General features: G+C 37.6%; 1 protein-coding gene across 3 annotated transcripts in view; it reads left to right on the top strand.

Moving 5' to 3' along the window:
- The window catches only part of TBX4 (T-box transcription factor 4), an 85,311-nt gene extending 62,935 nt beyond the window's left edge, over positions 1-22,376 (top strand). For all 3 annotated transcript variants that reach the window (XM_080383400.1, XM_080383399.1, XM_080383401.1), the window contains one exon: positions 1-22,376. This exon is cut by the window's left edge and continues 29,015 nt beyond it. The gene's annotated coding sequence lies outside the window, so the exon portion shown is untranslated.

The raw sequence follows: 22,376 nt of genomic DNA, 5'->3' as shown, positions 1-22,376 counted from the left end.
AAAGGCCATTTTCTCTAAAGCCTTTGTATGTAGCAGGCTCATCGACACCTACAGCTCTACTCACCAGTGCAGCCTTGCACGGTCCAGCGTTGACACTAAGAACTGCACTTTTTGGCTGTTGACTGGTATCAGAATAAAAGTACTTCATTTCACAATTTCAAAATTTTACAACCGATTATTGGCAGCATCATTTATTACTATTAATTTCATAGCTGAAAGGTTTTGATTATCAACCCTGTCAATCCATGCAATTTCCAAGTGTATTGTAACCAAACCTAATTCTACATGTAAATCATTAGAAGGGTAAAGTTGTTATACCTGTAATGGTATTTGTCCTACTTTGAACATTACCAAACTGTGTTCTCTAATCCTTTAGGAAACGCCATAATGAGGCTCATCTAATGGCTTCAACTAGTTAGGAAGGCAAACCAAAAGATTTAGCTCCTCAGTCTGTCTCTAAATCTTCTAAGTGAAAGATGATTTACAGTTAAGCTATGAAAAATGTGACCACTCTCAAGTCTGGAAAGTCTCAATCTGATTTCAGCAAACTTAAATCACGAGAAAAGATTGTGTCTCGCTGACTACAGATTTGCTTACCTAGGGAATCAGCATCTGGTGTGAAACATTCATTAAGTTATAAAAGGTTTATAGACTTGTCTGAGCTTCTACTAGGAAAAATTGTTAGATTTTTCACTGAAAACACTGATCTGAAAGGTTAAGTTTATAGTTTCTGTGTCTGATACTTAAGAAAATGTTTTTCTGTCCCACTTCAAAAAAACGTTATAAAATCAAATCAAAAATAAATCATTATTGTGAGAAAAACCAGAGTCATCTCAATACCTTTAGACATTTACAGAAATTAAAAGAGAAAGCGAGGGAGTTCTTGTTATGATGAAACTAAATACTCATCCTTTTGGAATTACTTGACCTCCAAAGTATTTGAGGAACAAAAGAGGATAGTCCTGACATTACAGAAGCCGTAAAGCATTTGTAAAGACAATACTACGTTTTGTTTAGAACTCAAAGATTTAGCAACTAGTAATTTTGCAGCAAGCAAATCAGGAGGTGAGAAGGGGAATGGAACCTATGTAATTTAATTAAAATATAAATTTATTTGTGCAAGCTTTTGAAGGTTGATGTTTGCCTTTTGCCTTGTCAGAGACCCATGCTCCATCACACCCTAGTCCAAGCTCCATCCCCCTCTGAATGCGAACGAGTCTCTACTCAGCACTCACAAACAGGTTAGAATTTGCAGGATGGCTCCACACCCAGCAGTGCCCAGTGCAAACATCAACAGCTGCTTGGCATTAATAAAACTCAAGTCTCCAATAAACCGGTGGAAGCTGTTTTGGTGAACTGAAATTTTCATTTCATAATTAAACCCTGAGCAGAACAAAAAAAGACAAAACTGAACCTGCAGCCAACTCAAACAACAAGTCATGACCGGGACTGAGAAGCTGAATTTAACAGAAAGTTACAGTCTGGGAAAAAGAAAAAGAAGAAAAAAACCAAACTCAAACCCAACAAAACCTGAAAGAAAACAAAGAGGGAGAAATCAAGGCCGATATTGACCTATATACGGATTGAAAGAAATGGATTTCAAACATTTGTGCTGAGTCTTCACTGATGCAAGAAGAAGCACTAATGCCTGTAGGCTTCAGACTGCCTCTCGCCCTTTAGGAACACTGCAACTGCAGCACGTGCTCGCCTCTGCAAGCTGGGACGTGTCCCTCAAGTCCCCCACACCACAAATCTACCTCAGGGACAGCAGGATGAAGCTGAAGTAAGCGCTGGAGTGGGACTGTGAAAATGACCATGGGAGGAAGCTGGGACAAACAGCCAGAGAGGGAGAAGCCCTTGTTATCAGAGGATGTGCTAGGGGAATAAAAATAACTGGCTCATGTAGGTAAATTCAGTTCTGCTGGTGGCAGAACCTTCTGCTGACCCAATGACATCAGGAGCAAAACAAGTGGTCTCCTATAGAGAAGTGTGGAAAAAATGAGAGAAAGCAACCCTGGAGAGGTAACCTCGCTGGAGATCCTCACTGTTGGTGCTACCATACAAACCAGGGGGAGCATCCTTTCTTGTCAAGATTTATAAATATTTGTGATAGTTGTTATTACTATGCTTAATTCCTTAAGAATTCACTGTTCTTCCTAAACAAGCACACATGCTTTATTCTTTTTTTTTCTTAGGCCTCGGGCTTCCTCCATCTCAGAAGATCTCACAGTTGATTTTTTGTTCGCTTAGTAAGGTGCAGCTGCACTGTCCGCAGAAAGGCAGGGATGCGGATGCCTCTGCGCTTGCCACCAGTATTTGTCCCTTAACCAGAGAAGTCCTCCTAAATGACGTGTGGGAACCTTGCACTCTAAAGCCAGAAGAGTTGGCTTCAGATATAAGCTTTTAAGTAAAACAGCCTAGGGAATATGCAAACTATGTCTCAAAGGCAATTTGGCTTTGATCCTAAGAACCACTCCTAATTAGGGTCAAAAAGAAATACTTCCTTGCAAAAATATTCTTCTGTCTTAAAAATAAAGTTTTGTACATTAAACAGGAATTTTATTACTAGTTTGATGGCCAGACAATAATCACCTAGGTATATAAGCAAGTCTGCTATAGCTGACACCACTGTGCAATAGTTAAAACCCTGCTCCCCCACAAAAGAAAAGAAAAAAGGAAAGAAAACAGAAATGGCTAGAAAGAAAAGCACAAACTCAGAAACTTTAAAATGTTTTAGATTAGAGGTGAACGCATATCCAATCTGTTTATTTGTAAAAGCAGTAAAAAGATTTGGAATAGCCACAACATCATATTTAAATGAAAATTAAAGAAAAGATTAAAGCAGGCAAGTTTAGCTCCATGGGTTAATGTGCCCATTTTACCTTCCTCCCAAGAACATATTCCAACAGAAATCTGGGAAAGAAACTGTTTTCACGGCCTGTTCAAAGGGCTGAGCATTGTGCAGTGTTGAGTGGTTTTCAGTTTGAATAGCAATATAAGCACACCTGCTGAAACATTATTCTTCAGTTAATGTTTACTTGGGGAATAAGAGTTTGGGTTTTGCAGTTTCTTGCTACGACACCATTGAAAACTTAATTTGAAAAGGTTATTTCAGTAGTACCTTTTCAATGATCTGCATCTGACTGTTGATCTGTTCTGTGCTTTTGTCTGTTGTTCTGGTGTGCTTAACCAAAGTCTTTGTTATTAGCAACTTGCTGTTCATAAAACCTGTGAAAAGTTTAGTATAACTAGTGATCAAATATAGGCATCTTCAAAAACACAGTAACTTTTGTGGCACTGGGTGTAACCTAAAATCGGAAGCTCTTCAATATTATGTATCATTACTTTAGCCCATTGATATAACTAAATTCTATGTGAAACCTTTATCATACATGAAAAAGCCCTTCCAGTGCTCAAGGTATTATAAAGCCAAGTTATTATTTCTGTTCAATGCGGTGCTGACAATGACAGAGCAGGGTGCTGTATGACTAAGGCAGATGAAAACGAACATCTGAAGCAGTCCATGAAAGCTGCGAATTGCTCGCTTGTTCTAAAGAATATATTCAAAGTTTGCTTTGAACTTCCCCCTGCTGTGAATGATGACTGCAAAGAACAAGAAAAAGTGGAGAGAGCAAACACAGCCCGTGTTCTGACTTACAGCTCCATTGTCCTCAATGGCACTTCGCCCCCCCGGAAGAACTACAGTATTAAGGAGAAGTTCCTTTACAGATAGTCATGAAAAGGTTTGATTCATGGTCACAATCATGTCACAACATTGCCAATCTATCCACAGTACACATCAACAAGTAATTTGTATTTATTTTGTAAATATTTCTATAGTATTTCAGATTTCTAGAAGAAACTACTCTGACAAATGGTAGACACAGTATTATTGTTTCCAGTAATGACTCCAAAGCAAAATAAGGTAAAACTACTCTCAGAGACCATACACAGAAGATGCCTATATGTTTTGCCAGAGAGACTTAATTTTTTCTCTCCTAGCTCTGATCGTACAAATTATTCACACATTCTTCAGAAAGGGGATTTAGTTGTAGTCAAATGTGCCAGGTTGACAGCTCTGGAGAAAAATACTCTTGTTTAAACACAGAGCAGTTAGAAGTTATAGCAGTCTACTACATCATACCTACTTACTAAGGTGACTTAACATGGAACAAGAGTATCTCTATAGGTTAACTCCTGGTTTTATCACCCATTCATTCATATTTACCCAGACTAGTAACAGACAATTACAACGCATAAGATTTTCACATTGCAGATTTAAGTTTTTTTTCACTTGCTTCACAAATATACACAAAGAAACCTGACAGATACAGATATTTACTATACTGGAGGTAGTTACCATTTTGATAGGCTTGGTGGAATCCTACTGAGACCAAAGGACATTCTCTAGGAGCCAGTTCTTCACCGTGCCCCAGAAGTACGTCACACCAACCACAGCTTGTCTTTACCAAAGCTGAACAATTTTCAGAAATTAAAAAGCTGCATGAAAAAGGGAAAGAGCTCCGATCATTGAAAGCCTACAGAGAGATGTCTGTCCCATAGCAGCCCAACAGCACGGCAGCTTTCTCATCTATACAGGGGTTTCAAACTTTGGTACCAGCCTTTAGCCTTCTCAGGACATGCTAGATCAAACAGCCTTCAGTCCTTCTGAAATTTAGTTTTAGGATCCTCCTGGTTCCTGGTCCCCAAAGAGCGGCCTGTTCTCCATACCTGGGAGGTTTTGTCCTTTACAATAATTCACACGCCCGGGTCACGCAATGTTGATTTTAAGACACTGAAATGCAAACCTACTCATCAGAGAACATAAGGCAAAAAGCACTAGAAACAGTGTGAGCATTCCAGTGTGTCTGATACTTGCTCTTGCTATGAGGAATAGGCACACACAGCTAGACAACAAGCCAGTAGCAACATTTTCTGAACAATTCACCTAGACAATGTGCTCTGCAAATAGCCTCTATTTGTATTTCCCAAAGGAGAATTCACACACACACCCCATACTTTCTAACCACATCTTTCTGCTGCTTGTCCTTATTTCACTTGCATGACACAAAAGCTAAGGGATAACTGAAAATACTCACGAGTAGGTTATATTTTGTATTGTGGTGCCACTTACAAATATTTCATCAAAATCTTACAAAACTTTACAAAATTTGGCAGGATTCTGTAGAAATATAGCTGGCAAATTACCTGCTTATATTTAAAGTTACAGTGCTAATCTTGCTAATGCTTAACATTCCCTGTTCTGGCTATATACACAACATATCACCTTGACTTACAATTCAGCGCATAAATGTGTATCTGCAGGCACCAGGATAAAAATTTTAGAACTTTGTCAGACCATAAAATTTTAGACTTTTGTCAGCTCTGTAATACTGAAAAGAACAGTTAGCCTTATTTGCAAAAAAAGAATTCAAGCTGCATATAAAAAATAAATCAACAGCATTATCAACTTTTATATTAATAGCCTCATAGCAGTCCATTTAGACACTGGGGCCGGGTAAAGATAACACTAGTGTTCTGCTGCCACCTGCAGCTGAAGGAAGATTGCTTGTTTCTTCAGCAACACCCCAAGGCCAGTGCTTGTGTCTGAAGTTATATACTATTTTCTGTTAAAACGATCTCGTCTAGGCCATAATCCACAAACCTCTACGAGTTTTATTGTCTGGCATTACTGAAGATAAAACTGGTGAGAAATTCAAAAGGCTGGTCCACCCACTTGAGCAATTCATAATAGACTAGGAGGAGAGAAAAGTACGAAAGATTTGAAAGGTATGAAATACAAGTCAATTGGACATGCAACATTTGACACTTGCAGAAAGAATTTTTCATGCAACATTTGACGCTTGCAGAAAGAATATTTCAAACTGGTCCTTATTTAACATTTTTAAAGTTAACGTGGGTATTTTAAAACTTCCAATGTCCTTATGCGTACATACTGTCATAAGCAATTTAACTCATTCAGAAGCTTTATTATCACTTTGCTAAGGGAACTGTGCAGGATGAATAAACTTTCATTTTTACGCTGAACAAAACCAATTCACATTCAGAACACGGGGGGAACAGGGGGGCAGCCAGCAGAGACTCCAAGCACGCAAGATACACGCTTGTCTGCAGCTGGACTGCTCTGTGCCAACAGGAGAAGAATCACATATGTCCCTCATTAGTCTCAATTTATTGTCTGTATACAGGGTCTTAATAATGCTTTGGGCGTCTCAGGCTGCAAAACTTAAATGTTGCAGGCTCCCAAGGACAGAAAAGTATTATTGATACACATTCTGCTGTACTGAAGCTAAACTCTCGCTGAAAACCACTGAAAGTTTTCACAAAGAACTCTAGTGGATATTGGCTGCTACAACAGCTAATCTCACTCTACCCTTCCATTTTTAAAAGATGTTGTGAATATCCATACCAGCATAAAAGAGAATATTAAAATGCGTGTTAAAAGCCATATTATAAAAATGCATTAACAAGAGACATAAAACTTCTGTATCAGCTGTGTTAACTCATTAAGCGCTACCTCTGACTTCATTTGCACAGCTGCTTGTATGGGAGGCGTTTTAGAGGATGCCGTAATATTCTGTGCTTCCTTTTGGTCTTCCCCAACAGAAACCAGGAGTAAATAGAAGAAGATATAAGAATTTATTGCTGTTCTGTATGTGCAATGACAAACAAAGTAACATAAAATTAGCATTCTGTTTCTTCAGAGCAAGCTATTAACAAAAAAATGGTAAAGAAAGAAACCCCAGGTAAACATGCCATGCTCCAAACCTATAAACGTTCAAAAAGAAAGGCGTTAGCTACTTGTTATTCTTATCATTTCTACAAGCTTTTAATCTATTTAACTTTTCATTAATAAAACACTCAAAATATTTCTAGAGCCATCACAAACGTACTTGTCGCAACTTCTTATGCTTTACTTGTCACCACAGTCTATAGAAATAGCTTCTTGAGATGACAGTCGTTTGCCCTGGAATGAGGCAGCAGTAGTCCTTGTAAAGATCTATTACAGCTGCCTACCACTTCCTGATACTTTTCCCTGGGCGTGTTATTTCTAAATATTTATTAACATCCAGAGATCAACCCAGCCACGTAGCTGAAATGACATATATAAGTCTTAAGACACATAGTCATAGAAATTAAATGAACAACCTCTCACTCATCTTTCAGCGTTGTGTGAAATATTCCTAATATATCTGTAATCTTTAAAATAAATAAAGCAATTACCAAGAAAGGCACTGAAAGCTGCAGGTTAAACTAGAAACTTTCTGTAACGGATCTACAGCTTTGAATGGTCAATTCTGAATGGCCTAAATTCTTATATAATGGAATTTATATATACACACACCCATACGTATCCTTATGCACGTATGTATGTATATATACATTTATGTTTGTGTACACACACATTCACCTATTAAAAAAAAAGAAGCCCTAAAACAACGCAGCCCAAAGGTATTAACAACCAAAAAATTAAATAGGTCATGTCTTGTATGACTTGTCGCACACTGCTTCAAGAAGATATAAAAATCAAAGAAAATAAACAGACATCAATATTAAATCAAAGCAACAGATAAACTGGAAACAAAGCATATGCTCTTCTGAAAAAATATTTTGTAATAGTAGCATGTGTTTGAAAATTAGCATAGAAAATGTGCCCAGACATCAAATAATGTGACAGGTGGTATCAGTGCGTGAAAGATAAGCATCCCGTGGAGATCCCAGAAAATGAGCAGGGACTGCTTAATATTTACTAGTCTGGGCATCCCGGCTGCCAGGCTGGAGTAGTGGCTCCTCCAGTCACTAGTGCTGTCTGCTCCTCCTGGCGTCAGAGCCACGAGCTCCACTGCAGCTTCTTAGCTCTCCTGTCAATGCTACTGTCTTACAAAATGTAGTGAACCCCTAATGGCATTATAATTTAATCATCACAAAAAGAAGAGCGACTGTCAGCTGACAGCCAGTGATCGACATGGCCTGGATTTCTGCTGTCAAAGATTTGCTTGTCAATCAACATGAACCAATATAGCATGTGTTTACAATAATCAGAAGTCATTTGTTATCAGTATCTTAGCAAAGCTTTGACAGAAATGAAATGAGATCTGTGTTCTATATTCATAGAATTGTAGAATGGTTTGGGTCAGAAGGGACCTTAAAGGTCATCCAGTGTCCCCCCCGCGGGGACAGGGCCACCTCCCGCCAGCCCGGGTGGCTCCCAGCCCCGTCCACCCGGCCCTGAGCCCTGCCAGGGTTGGGCACCCACCGCCGCGCTGAGCGGCCGGGCCCGGCGCCTCGCCACCCTCATGGTACAGAATTTCTCCTTAATGTCTGATCTGAATCGCCCCTCTTTCATCCTTGTTTCCTTGTCCTTTCCCCTTGTCCTATCATGACATGACCCTGTAAGAAGTCCCCCTCCCACTCTCCCATAGCCACGCTCAGTATTCCCAAACACACGAATGACACTAGGACACTAGACCATGCGGAGTTCTCAGCAGCTGAGTTAATGCACATTAATGCTGAGATGGGTTGGAGAACGCGATGCTCTAACAACAAAACCATCAGGCAACGTTTGCTTATTAAATTCAACGAGGATGCCATGTCTGCTCCTGGCACTCCATCCCATAGCTGTTCCTATTGATTTTGCAGCTTTCCATTTGATGAAATAATACATCTCCAAATGTCTATGTGTGTGAAACTCATCACCTCTGGTAATGTCATCAGCTGTGAATTATTACTGAGCTACATCTAGACTTCTTTCATAGTTTCTTTTGGCACTTCATGTGTTCACTTCCACTTTCTGTCTAAAGTATTGCAAGATCATTAGCTAAATTTGGAATGCAATTGGAGAGCACTCCGGCTGAAAGAAGGATCTGAACATTAGATTCCAGAGAGAAAAATAACTTATCAGGCAGATATCCTTATTGCTTTAAGTATCTGGCATGGTGTTCACTGGGAAACCATTCTGGAAGAATGCCACAAAAACTCACATGAACTCATGCTGGTTTTATTGCAAATTCTTGATAGCAAAAAAATGCACGTCTGGTTGTAATCATAGTTGGGCACAATACCATCCTGTAATGCAATTCTGTGCACCCAAAGAGTGATAAAAAGTGTCTTGACCCTTCTTATTCATGACTGAGGAGGCCACAAATATACCAAAGTGTACTGCAAGAGCAATAAAGCTTTTTTGTCCATAAGCAAGTTTCATGTTTTTAATCCTGCCCGCACGCTGACAGATCGTATCTGAGCATTCTTTCGCACCGATATTCTGACACCCAAAAAAATAACACAACAAGACTGCAGATTGACTGTACAACTCCTCCTATTTTTTGGTAATTTCTTCCTATTTCTTCTCATGGAACTTCTTCTGATGAGCGACCTGCTACAGCTGCTAATGCCCATTTTTCCAGATAAGCTGAGTATTAGTGCATGTGACATTCAAACGCAGTCAAAAAGTGTAAAGTACACTCACATTATATGTAGCCCTACCTGGACCACTCATTAGAAGATGGATAGCCGTCAGATTTCCCATGTCTCTCTGGGGATGTATCTAAATATAAGACCAAATGAGTTATCCAGCAGAACAATAACAATCCCAACATCTTTTTGATGGAAAAACATGGGGGAAATGATAGAACTGGAGGGAAAACCAAAACCAAACCAAAACAAAACAAGAAAAAAGAAAGAAAGAAAGAAAGAAAAACAACTAGGAAAAAGCCCAAGTTCCCACTGCTTTAACTGCCAAGTCCATGTTGTTTTGGTTGTATCAGCTACTCGCATTTCCTGCATGGTCACTTAATGAAGTAAATGGCTCACCATTTTTATCTAAATGCTAAATTTAAGTCTGAATGCTGTGTGCCTAGACAAGTTTTGCTTTTGTGTACGTATAGATATATATACAATTCCTTCATCCTTTTACTGGCTTTAGTGCAATTCAGCAGTGACTCAGTTTGTGAAGGAGAGATGCACAGTTGTAGTTTGGATAAGAATTAACTGACTATCCAGTAGCAGCAAGTTTTTCCTTCTTGCAAAAAACGCTTTTTCATTTTAGCACATCATTCTTCCATTGTGAACCTAATCAAATAAACTGATGAAAGTAAACATTCGTAATTCAGGAATTATTTGATCACTACCTTTCCTCTGCATTTGGATCAAGGGGCTCTTTTACAAGATAACTGCCCTCTCCCAGCATAGTATACATGATTACCCAATTCCTGTTGTTACAACAGACATGCTTAAACCACCTATTGTGTGTACTATCCATAATTATATTTGTGGTTTTGTTCTGTACTGTCTCCTGGTCTGTGAGCTCATGCCTCTCCTAATCCTTTTTAAATGAATGACACACAGTTCTAAGGCCCAGAGATCTTGTTACCAACAACGACCAATTTCTGCCTTTTTACAACACTTATGGAATCAAACCTACAAAAAGGATATTAAAGATCTTTCAAATACTTGAATCAATAAGTCACATTGAATTAAAAGAATTTATCAGCAACCCTTTAATAAATCTGGAGGCATTAAAACTAAGAAATATTACAGTGACCCCAGGCTAAGTACAATAAGGGAATATAGATGATGAAACACATCTAAAGATTGTTTTGAAATATGTGTGCACAAGACACACGGGAGGCTAGAAATCCCCCTCCTCCTTACTCTCCGCATAATCTATAATAATAGCACCACGCTACTATTATTTTCATTGCGTCGGTACACTGTGAATGCACACAGTCCATGGAACAAATTAAAGCAAAAAGCCTATAGTTTGTAACAGTAAGTCTTTTAAGAAATTTGAGGTACCTGCACCCCTGCAAGGTCTGGTCCTAAGGCATTTTGGCCACTTTGGGTGGGGTGGCGAGTATTCCCCTGCTACCAGCCCAGAACAGCTTTATTCCTATTATCCATGAGTGTAAGATGTGTTATATGAGAGAAATCCACATTTTCATATGCTGTTTGCTTAGTTAAATACCTGGCAATTATCAAGGAAAAGCAAAGTCCCTTCCCACCATGGTTATATCTGCGGGGATAAGGAGGAAAGTAACTTTATTAATACTATGGTAATCCTCTGGCACATTTCTCCTGTATCATTCTGAAAACCCAGTTAAGTCTTCTCCTGGTACATTCTGCATGATTTCACCTGGCAAACAGACCCTACACTTGTTCCTTAAATATCAGCAGGTGACAAGTCCCTTTAATTATTACTGCAAATATTATACTATTTTTTTACAAAGTGGTTTCACTAAACTCTTCCTACTAAATGTATCCAATACGCTACACCCAAAAGACGAGCGTCGTCTGAGAGGAAAGTATTTAAAGGTATTTAGAAGAGAAAAACTATGCATGAGAATTAACTCTGACACTGAGTAACTAAATACTGTACACCTGCAGGAAAAAAGCTGACCAACCCTGCAAAATACTGTAACATGAGACAAGGATTTTCCTAACTGTTCCTGTTGCATCCATTTTATGCTAGAGCACAAATTAAGATCTGCATATATTTAACAAAAATTAAATATACATTTTATTGATAACTATCAAGTTTATTCTCTGCATTTTGCAGTACAATTTACAGGAATCAATCTAAAGTAGCAATCCCAAACTACTGAGAATTCTCCAGTTGCAAACCAGGTTGAATAACTGAGGTGTTTTATAATGTACAGCATGATTGAAATCAAAGTTGTGGAAAATCCCCTCTCTTCAAAGGTCTGATGTATTTAATGTTTTTTTTTTAAATTTCATTTTAATTTCAGAACAATAAAAATTAAATTCACGACACAGGGAAAAGTATAAAAAAGTAACTTCCATAATAAAGCCAGTTTTGCTTTTCTGTCACAATGTATAGAAAGCCTTATACTTTACTAAAGCTATCAAACTTCTATTGATTTTATTTATTTAAACAATCAGCTGCAGGATTACTGAATATAAAAGTTACATTTCAATGAACAGTAAGCACTGTGTCCCTATGATAATAATATTCATTCCAGATATTAATATTTTAGAAAGACCTTACTATGAAGTCAATATAGTAACTACATTCTTTCCTCAAACAGAAGAGACAAATTAATATCCACTCTATGCTGACTACCACACATAAAAGCTGGTAATTTAATTGGAATATCTGGTAGAGAATATTTTTTTTAAAAGATTACAGACTGCATTGGAATACTAACAACTTCTCACAGTCCATAGAGCATTTATTTATTTATTGCTTAACTCTGATGGTTTTATTTTCTTCCCTCTACATAGAACCTTTACATTTAAGTTGTATTTGAGAGATTAGAAATTGGCTGGAAATTTTTCATCAAAAGTGGCCAAATTCTGAGAGTCCTTATAACCGACTACATTTTAGACAGCATGGATAGATCTGTTTGAGCGTATACATGCATGTGAGCCTATGTGAAGTGCTTTAAGATGACAAGACTGCAAAGACTCAGGTATACACAAAATGCCATTCAGGTGAATCTACCCAGCAGTTTAATCCCCTTGCCCATCTGTAGCTGTGTCCAACACTACTGGATTCAGACTCCATCAGAACTGAGGTAACAGGCAACCACAAAATCGAGGTGTACAGTTCTGGACCCCCCAGTATAGACAGACTCCGATAAACTGGAGTGAGTTCAGCAGGGGGTCACCAAGAAGGGCAGGCTGCTGGAACGGGAGGAAGGGCAGCAGCTAGGAACTTGCTTGTTTAGCCTGGAGAAGAGAAAGCTTAAAGGGTGGGCACAACAGGAGCTTGCCAATACCTACAAGAAGGTTACCAAGAAGATGGAACCAAGCTCCTCATTGACACGTGGGACAAGAAACTGTATTCATCAATTAAAACTGGATGCTCTGACTGGATATAAGGAAACTCAACCAACAACAAAAAAATTCAGAGAGGACAACTGAGCAGTACAGCAGGGACCAAGAGAGGTAGGGAATCACCTTTCCTTCAAAGTCGGTGAGACTGGACAAGTCCCAAGCAACCTGGTCTGAATTAAATCCTGTTTTGAGCAGGCAGCTGGGCTACTGATCTCCCAAGGTCTCTACCAACCTGAATAAAGCTGTTCTGGGCCAGGCTAATCATCCATCTGAATCCACAAGACCATTCTTCAGAGAGTGGCCAGAAGTGCCCAGGAAAAGAAAAAAAATTAGGAGAATTATAATGACCCATAGCCCAGGTTCCAGTTTATGGATTTCCAGAGCTGGTAGGATGTTTTTTCTTTATTAACATCTTGTTTTAAAGTCTTGAAATAATTCAATCCATTCTTGTTGCAGAGTTTTCTTCCATGAGTATTTTTAATTGCTTTTGAAACCCATTTATGCACAAGGCACATGTTACAACCCGTTTCAAGGAGTCTCACAATTTGATTCAACAATTAAAAGTAACACAGTCTTTCATATACATAAACCATCTCATTCATTGTTGAGCTCATATTTTTTCCTCATTAGAACCCCCTTTTTTCTTACTAAGTAATCAAAATGTAATCAAGTTTGCAACAGTCACCTTGGAAAAAAAGCAGCAGAGATAAAATCCCTTTTGGATCCATAGTAGTCAATCATTTTTATCTCTTCTCTTTAAAGTTCAAATACTAAGATTAGATACAACTGAGACACTATTGGACTAAGAAGTTATTGATAGTATTCATAACAAATGCGTTTGTTCACAAAGAGACGAGTTCCCTTTTGGTTTGCTCAAGGGCTCTGTCTAAATCCCTGGATTCCAACCAGGTCTCTACTGGATTTTTCCTGAACAATAATTACAGGCAAAAAAAAGTCCTTTTCAGGTTTGGTTTTTTTCCTCTCCCCAGCCTACAGAGAGGTCTACCACTTGCTGCAGCCAGCTAAGGCATTCCAGTGCCGCTCGGTCAGCTGGGCTGCACCAGCCACACAGCCAGGCAGGATGGGGGCACGGCAGCGCAGGCAGAGGGGCACAGGTTAGGATCTGGTATTGGATGCAATTTCTTATTTTGAATATTCTTTCTCATTACGACAGTTCCAGAGAAGACATGTTAATAACAATCAAAGCCTGCTCTCAGTTGCCTTTCAACAGCTATTAGATACTCTTCTTCTGAACATTTGCACTAAATTTAACTTCACATTGTAACAGAAGCTGACTCCTCCCAAACCTTTCAACATGCATCTGATTCCCTTTCATTGAAAAACTGTTCTTTTCCTCCGCTGCTGGATACACAAGAAATGAGCTTAATTTGCAGCAAAGATTAAGGCTACGTACAGGAAGCCCTTCTAGCTCTGGAGGTAGCACATGTGAGCAGGCTACCCAAGCCACCTATGCAATCTCTTTCAGTGAAGATTTTTAAGATGACAAACATTTGACAAAGATGGCCTAATTATATTTGATCTTCTCTCTGCTTAAGAGGCCAAATGTCTGCCTAGTTACATCCCTCGGTGATGTCTATGATTGATGGACTCTCTTAAATTTTAGCTTCTGTGCATTGTGCAAATAATACTTTTATTTCAAACCACTCCAATCACTTGCTCATTCATCAGACTAAAAAGTTTGTCAAAGCAAGAGACAGGGCATGCCATGCAAATTCTAAACATGTCTAAAGAAGTTTTATGCAATTCTGGTAAATCACAGGGCTCTTTTCTTTGTAAAGATAAGTATACCACTAGAATTTTGTCTTACTCCCCTTTTAGAAGTGTCTCAATATGTTCCTCAGAGATTTATCATTCATGCAGAGACCAATACAGTCCAGGAAACTAGAAAGACAAATTTTTAAAATCTAGTTACAGAAACAATGGCATTTACTGGACTCCCTTATTCTGCTAGCTTAAATTTGTTTTAAATTACTATGGGCTATAACTTGGCGTAAACTATTTATTCCAATACAAGTAATTTTCAAAAGTTTTACTCAAACTAGATAATTTGGTAGCATCACTTTTTCTTAGTTTTTTCTTTTTTAAGAGAGTAAGGAAAGTATAGTAATTGCAAGGTCTAACCAGAAGGCTCTAAACCAGCTCTAAACCAGAAGGCTTTGATATGAAAAAGGAAACACTATTCAATTAAACCTGTAGAACCAGCTTTAAACTGGAATTTTCAAAGCTGCTGAAATAAGAAATCTTGAAAATGCCATAAGCGAAATTAAGACATTTGCATGTACTTTCAGAAAATCAGGAGTTATACCAAGGAGGCAAAATAGGACAAGTTAAGAACAAAACGATAAAGTGAACTATGAAGTTTGTCGATAGTTTCAACAATACATTCAGTGTTACTTGAATGTATTTTTAATATAACTTCATCTAAACACAACCCCCTTTATATTATATGCAAACCTCCACTGGGAAAAATATTCAATTACTTTCTGCATGCATAATGACACTACATAATAATCTTAAACTTACATACAAAAGGAGTTTAAGTTTTTAACTAGGGATTTAGTCACACTTCATCAGTATCATATTTACATGAGCTCAGCCAAACACACAAGTGAAAGTTTTACTGTCAACTTACTTTGCATGTTCTGTTATTAGTCCACACAAAGTCCATTGAGGTAGTCCCCAAGGTACAATCAGTTTTCAAATGTTGTGAAGAGTGTTTAAAATCTAGGCTAAATGGATTTGCCAAGGTATGGATTTTGTCCTATGACAAGTTTAAAATGTGTAACACAATTATTAAGTCTGTAGCACCAGGTACCAGCTTTAAAGATGACAGAGAGATAATGCAGGATATTAAATATGTGATCATTGAGCATCTGATTTGTACATGTATGTATATTACAGATTTGTAAATACATGCATTGTAGAAATTAATCAAATTGTTACTACGAACACTGTTTTATTCTTATTTTCAGTTGCAAATTCCCCAAAGGCACTAGAGGATGAAGCTCCATCATATGCTACATGTAGTCTAGACAATTAAAAAATGAGCTTTCAAGAGGTTGCTATCTAGGTAGAGAAAGCAGACAAGTCCAGTTCTATTAATGGATCTATACATCCTACAGATAAAAGATACAACAAACAATACAAGTACTTATGGAATGGGGAAGCATCATAAGCCTGCATACCATTATAAATGTTTAATATATGTATTCCCTCTAAAGCAACAGTACTTTTTAGCTGTAACTATTATAAATAATCAGAGGGATGCATATATGGGAATTTAAGGTCTAGAAAGTAAGTGAATATGAGCTATTCTTAAAGAAAGTCACATAAACCTGAACATTTTAAAGCCATAAACTTCCCAGTCCATTAGAAATAAAGCACGTTTGTATTTTAAGAGGTTTTCCAAGTGCAAGTGTGATTTACATTGTTCAGACACTTACAGTTATTATTCATTTCCATGAAGCAATGCCCGGGAGAATGGCTTTGCATGATTCATCTTAAACTTGCGCCAGTTCTGTACTTTCTGTTTACACCTGTGTAGGTTGCAGAGGTTTTGGTGGTGGTTTTGTGGTTTGGGGTGTTTTTTTTTTCTGCCCAAAGCTGTATTTTCCCTCTGAACTACCTAAACAAACACTATACCCCTTATTTGACCAATACCTACCATTCTTACAGAATATTTGATATATTCTGCATGTTAGCTCTAAAAAATTCCATATAGTAGTCAAGAACTATCAAGGTCATTTCCTTTAGATGAGTTATGTTTTGACAGGATTTTTCTTTTTTTTTTTTTTACTATGGCAACATATGGCCAATCAGAATAAGAAAAACCCATCTGTTTGCAATTGGTTTCAGCTACTATGTTTTAGTCTGCTGGTAATATTTTGCATTCTAAGCTAAGCTGGACTTAAGATATATTTTTTTAAATAGACCTCTACAAAGGAGAATATTCTGAAACAGGTTTAATTCAGCAGTGATACTCTGAGAAACAATGTTAAGGTTTTCCATTCTATAATATTATCAGAATGATTGCATTTGTATAATATCTGTAGTTCTATGAAATAAAAAAGCTCAGAGGAAGTTACAAACTCACCTACAACTGTTTCTTTATTACTTATATTATAGTCCAATACAGAATTCTTTGCATTGAGAGATCAGTAATTGTCTCAAGCTATGATTTAAGGCATTTAGAGGAAATAGTTTAGAAAAGTGTGACTGCTGCTGGCATTGAAACTATATGACACTGGACTTGTCCTACCAGTTCCGAGTGAAACTCCTCTCTCATCATGTCTCAAGAAGGCTTCCTGCTAAACACGCACCTGGGTGGGGAAAGTAGCTGGATGAACCAGGACTACAAGCCTCGGCTACATTTATTTTTACTGGATTACTGATAATCCATACCATCGCTTCTTTCTGAAACTCTTCCGTTTATATATTCTTAGAAACTTTCAGTCCAACGTATCATCACTTCTAAGCACACTTAAGCCGCTTTAAAAAACCCGCAACAGAACAGTGGCCACCAAATGATCAAATGGTACATTGACTTTTAAAAAGAGGAGGGCAATATTTATTATATTTAAGCTTATATTCACTACATGGTATATTATGTACCTCTATAACTTGTAAAGCAGCTAACCAACTGGTATACCAGATGCTATGAAAGGTGACTTATGAGATTATTATACTTGCTAGGCATCAACTAAACCAAGTTGCATATTCACAGGACAAGGAAGTCTTTAAGAATAGCATCTGATAAGGGAGTAAATAAACCATACACCAAACAGGAATAATAATCTGAGCATTTAAGTTATTAAACCTACTGTGCATCAAATCATCTCACCACTGTGTACGATGAAAACTTTTGAAAATAAACACCTGATAAATCATTCATGCAGAGACACAGTTAAATACAAACCTATACAATGTATGCAACCAAATGAAAATTTCGGGACAGATTTATTAGCTTGTGGATGTTCCTAATTATTTGAAAAACTACAGTCTTACTAGCAATAGTAACAGCAATCTGTAACAAGACTCTAAATCTCAGAAAAAAAGAAGTCACTTATTGAAGAAATGAATAACAAAAGAGAGAAAATTAAACTGAACTCCTAACGTAAAACAAACATATGGTGGGCAAGAGCAGTGGTCCCTTGCATCAGCACTGTTATCCTGTCACTACCAACAAGGCTTACTATAAGTATGAACTCAAAGATACAACGCAGAAGGCATACCAGAAGGAAGGCAGGGAAAGATTTATTGCATTCAATTATTTTTGTTTAAAAGTTTCCTCTGGGGCACAAGCACGTAATATATTGTACTTTCCATTACCTGGTGCAAATGTAAAACATACCTGAAAAACACATTTCATGCTTATAACATATTAAAACAACAAGTAAGATGTCATGGCATGAGTTTGATAGATTAACTGCCAGTTACTGATGTTGTACTATATTAGTTAACAGCAAATTAATATCATCAGGCATATTTCCTCTCTTATACCTAAAAAATATTAGTATGGAAACAGAGATTCCCATAAATTATTTTCACTATATTCTAGAATAGGGCTTTTAATGTAACTTGGGACAAGATAAGCAACAATTTATATATTTGTTTGCAAACGTATTACTCGTATTCAAAACTTTTTCTACCTCAGTTACCTTTTGCAAAGCAGCGATTTTTTTATACTATAAGCCCAAGAATCAACATAGGTATCCCCACAATTTTTTCACTGTGATACTGATTCTACTTGACACACACACACTCCTGTACTTTATGAAGTAGCCCTTAAAAAGCATTTCAACAAATCGTACTGAGTTTATGATAACTGTCCCTACTATAAAATGCAACCAGAATCTTTCATCAACACCTTTAATTTAAATTTATATAGCTCTGTAGATTCACTGTTATTCAAAGTAAAATATAATGGGAAGCCAGTATGTTCTTGTACAGACTTTGTACCACCACACTTATTTACTATATAGCCTGACCACCTGGAATTTCCTCTCATCTTATTTAATTTGTTTTGTCTTCCACACTTTTTTCAAAGCAACGAAAGCAAAGAATAAATAGAAAGCAACTTGACGCAAAAATCAGCCACAAACTAAAGCCTAAAACGTTATCATATTGAACATATGGCTAAGTTTGATCTTTCACACTTAGCATTCCACATGCTCCACTGGATCCGCATTTCATTTACAATTAATTGTAAATTAATAAATGACACATTGCTACACGCCTTTCCTGGCTCCACCTTCAGAATAAAACTGCAGACACATTGGTTTTGGCTAAACTACTTTGACTTCCATTCAGGCGCCACTTCAATCCATGTACAAAACGAAGCCTGTTTGACCTTACAGTGGTCAAGTCCCCCAGACCCCCAGCCACAACCGTGAGTGGGACATACCCCAGTGCTGCTCTGAGTCAAGTGTTCCTTAAAATGCTCCTCTCCAGGCCAGGCGGTTCTTCCATGTTAGATCTCTATAATCTTATGCTTCCCTTGACCTGAGAAGAACAAAGCAGTGGTGCTCTGGCACATTTCCTAAGTACAGCGTTTTAAAATCGGAGTTCACAATCCACTGTCCCAAGCCCAGTGACAGCCCTCACAGTTTCTAGGGATGGAAGCACACCCTTCCCTACAGTCCCAGCTTTGTGGAATTGGAGACGGCATGTCGCTTCGTCAAGCGTATAACAGAAAAAGTGGACACAAGGGGTTTACTTGAATTAAAAAAAAAAAATAAATCTCCCAATAAATATTGCTCAACATCCCATAATTTTTGAGAATTTTCTAGGCTTCAATCAAATTTCTCAATGTTGTCCAGGATTCCTCACATCTTGGCTCATATTTACTGCCTGAATTATGAAGTTTCTCTCAATCTTTTCCTACCTCTCCCTCTAAAATAATTAATTTTCTCAATTATCACGACACTACCTCATTGCCAGAATTAATAGGCTCAAAAGTAAGTGCTCCAGCAATCTCTACCAGCAGTAGCTGGACAAGGCAGCCCTTCTAGGTGGGTAATGGCGACTACAAGTACAGTCACCCTATATGACTGGATTAGGAGTAGTAATTCTATTTAAGGCAGCCTTTGGTCACCAATATAAGCCAGCAGCTGTGGCTCCAAGCACCACTCCTGACCTTTGATTTATATATCAGTTTTTGGCTTAGACTTCCAGACCTTTGGCTGCTATTTTGGTTCCTGCGTGGCTCCAGAGCCTTGGCTCTTGGAAGCCTGGCTACAGCACGATTGCCTACAATTCAATCCTTCACATCAATCAAAGGATTTACTACTTCCTGGGAGTTCCCATTTGAGGAACTGTGTCCCCTCCACATTCACAGCTTTCTGTTCACTCACTATTTTAAATTGAAAATCACAGTTTCTTTCATTGTCCCAGGTTCTGGAGATTTATTGTATAGAGTTGATACGATATGGCTGACTTCAAATTTAATAAAGCATCAAGTAATATGGACATTTCATAGCCAAAATTCATAAGTTATGCATATATCATTGCATTAGTGACAGGGTCCAAAGTCACAGCTCCGGTCTCTGAAAGCTAGAAATAGTTATAAAATGATCAGGGGTGGAAAGGACCTCTGGAAATCATCTAGGCTACAAGAATAAATTATCCATCTCTGTTTTCAGGTTTTTCAAGTATATTTGTGTTGCTTATCTTTACCGTACAATTCTGACTACCAGAAATTTAATTTAAAGAAAGCTGATATTCATACATGCACATGCACTTCTAGGAATTAAAACTGAGAACACCTAATAAAATCCGTATACATTGTCTCCATAACATTACCAACAGAAATGAAAGCAAAATAGTACCCTGGCTGTTTACAAGGAAACAGCCATCTCTTTGAAGAGCACACTGTGCGCTACCTGCACCTAAGCCTTTGCTATCACCACCAGCAGGGGTATTTCTACATTTCAAGCTTGCCTTTCAGGCAAATTTTCACTCCATCCAAGATACAATTTATTTTAAACATTTTTCTTACAGCTATTTTATGTTTTTCCAGCCATCCTCCATCCTTACTGACATCCAAATTATTTCTTCAGCAGTTTTCCCACTCCCAAATAAACTGTCATATGCCCACAACCTATCTGCTCCAAAACACACTGATGGGCATAAGCAGGATGATTCAGCAGAGATCAGAAGTCCAAACTCTAATGCAAACCAGCAGGCAAAGGTTGATTTAAGTTATTGTTAAGCATTTCAACCACAAGAAGTTTTTAGTATTATCTATGTATCTCATCTAAACTTAGTAATTTTAATAAAATCATTAATAGATGGCAAAGTCATAGACTAGAGGTAGGACTGATCTATGTCTTTATGTTACATTAACTTTTCAGTGGTCTAATGTGGTGCCTGTACTTTAATACAGAACACAAAGAGGAAGAAAGTGTCTTTTAAATGCTAACATTTCAACTTTTTTCTTTTGTATGCCACGAAGCATCAAAATTACTGATACTCATGTTCTTTTGAAGAAGCAGCTAAGAACACTTCCCCCTCCTTTACAAAACAACTTTTTTGTTCTAATGTGGATTAAGTTCTAATGTGGATTAAGTCCTGACAATGTAAACTCCATGGAGATGAGAGTCATGCTATTGAAAAGCACAGTAATGAAGGAAGATCCAGCCTCCAGTTCAGTGATGACAAGTGAGCTATATAAGCTGGCATTCCTAGCTTTTGCCAAAAAGAAAAAGAAAATCAATAGCATCTTTAATGGCTAGCAATCATCTTTAATCAAAACAAAGAACTGGTTGAGAACCTTCCTGTGACAGGAACAGGACTGCGTTAACATAGTAAAATATATGCTATGAAGTAGAGGAACAGCTCTACAACTCCTGCTCGAAAGGGCTCCACTGCTGCCCAAGAGACAGCTGGCATGTGTAAAGCTGCAGAAAATAAAGCTTTGAAGGATCAGGATTCAGTTTATTATAAAAATATTAGTAATACGATGGTAAATAGAGGAGAAGAGAAAAATCACACTGTAGTTATATTAATTTGTTCTATAAACCCAAACGCAGAAGTAAGTAAACATGAATCTCTATTAAATCCCTATTTTCATATTTTCCAGATCCAGACCATCAGGAAGCAGAGTGTGCAGGAAGTGGGTTTGATTAATTAAAAAAGAAGCAGTACAAGACTGCAGCTGTTCCTGCTTAAGCACAGAGCTTCAGAAAACTTTGTTCAGTTTTGCAACCTTGATCTCAAGGCATGCCATCCTGGTTTCCTTCAGAAGAGGATGAAGAACTTGGATAATGCTGTACAACATAGCTAACCTTTCATCTAGAATATCTTTTGTGGGTTTTGTTTTGTTTAAATAAAAGAAATGCATTTAAAAAAGAATTTTCTGAAAAAATCTGGTATATAAAAACACATAGCTGCTGAACTAGAAAGCAAAATTGTTCTGGTGAATTTTAATTTTAATATTTTGAAGTACTAAACAAAAACTGTAAAAAATTATCATATTGCATTTAGATTCATTTAAACAAAAAAACCCCAAAGAACTGTGCCTGGTTTATTTAGCATCTAAT

Source organism: Falco punctatus (genome assembly GCF_963210335.1).
Source record: "Falco punctatus genome assembly, chromosome: 1".
Taxonomy (NCBI): Eukaryota; Metazoa; Chordata; class Aves; order Falconiformes; family Falconidae; genus Falco; species Falco punctatus.
The sequence above is the reverse complement of the archived record's forward strand: the minus strand, read 5'-3'. Positions and strand labels throughout refer to the sequence as shown.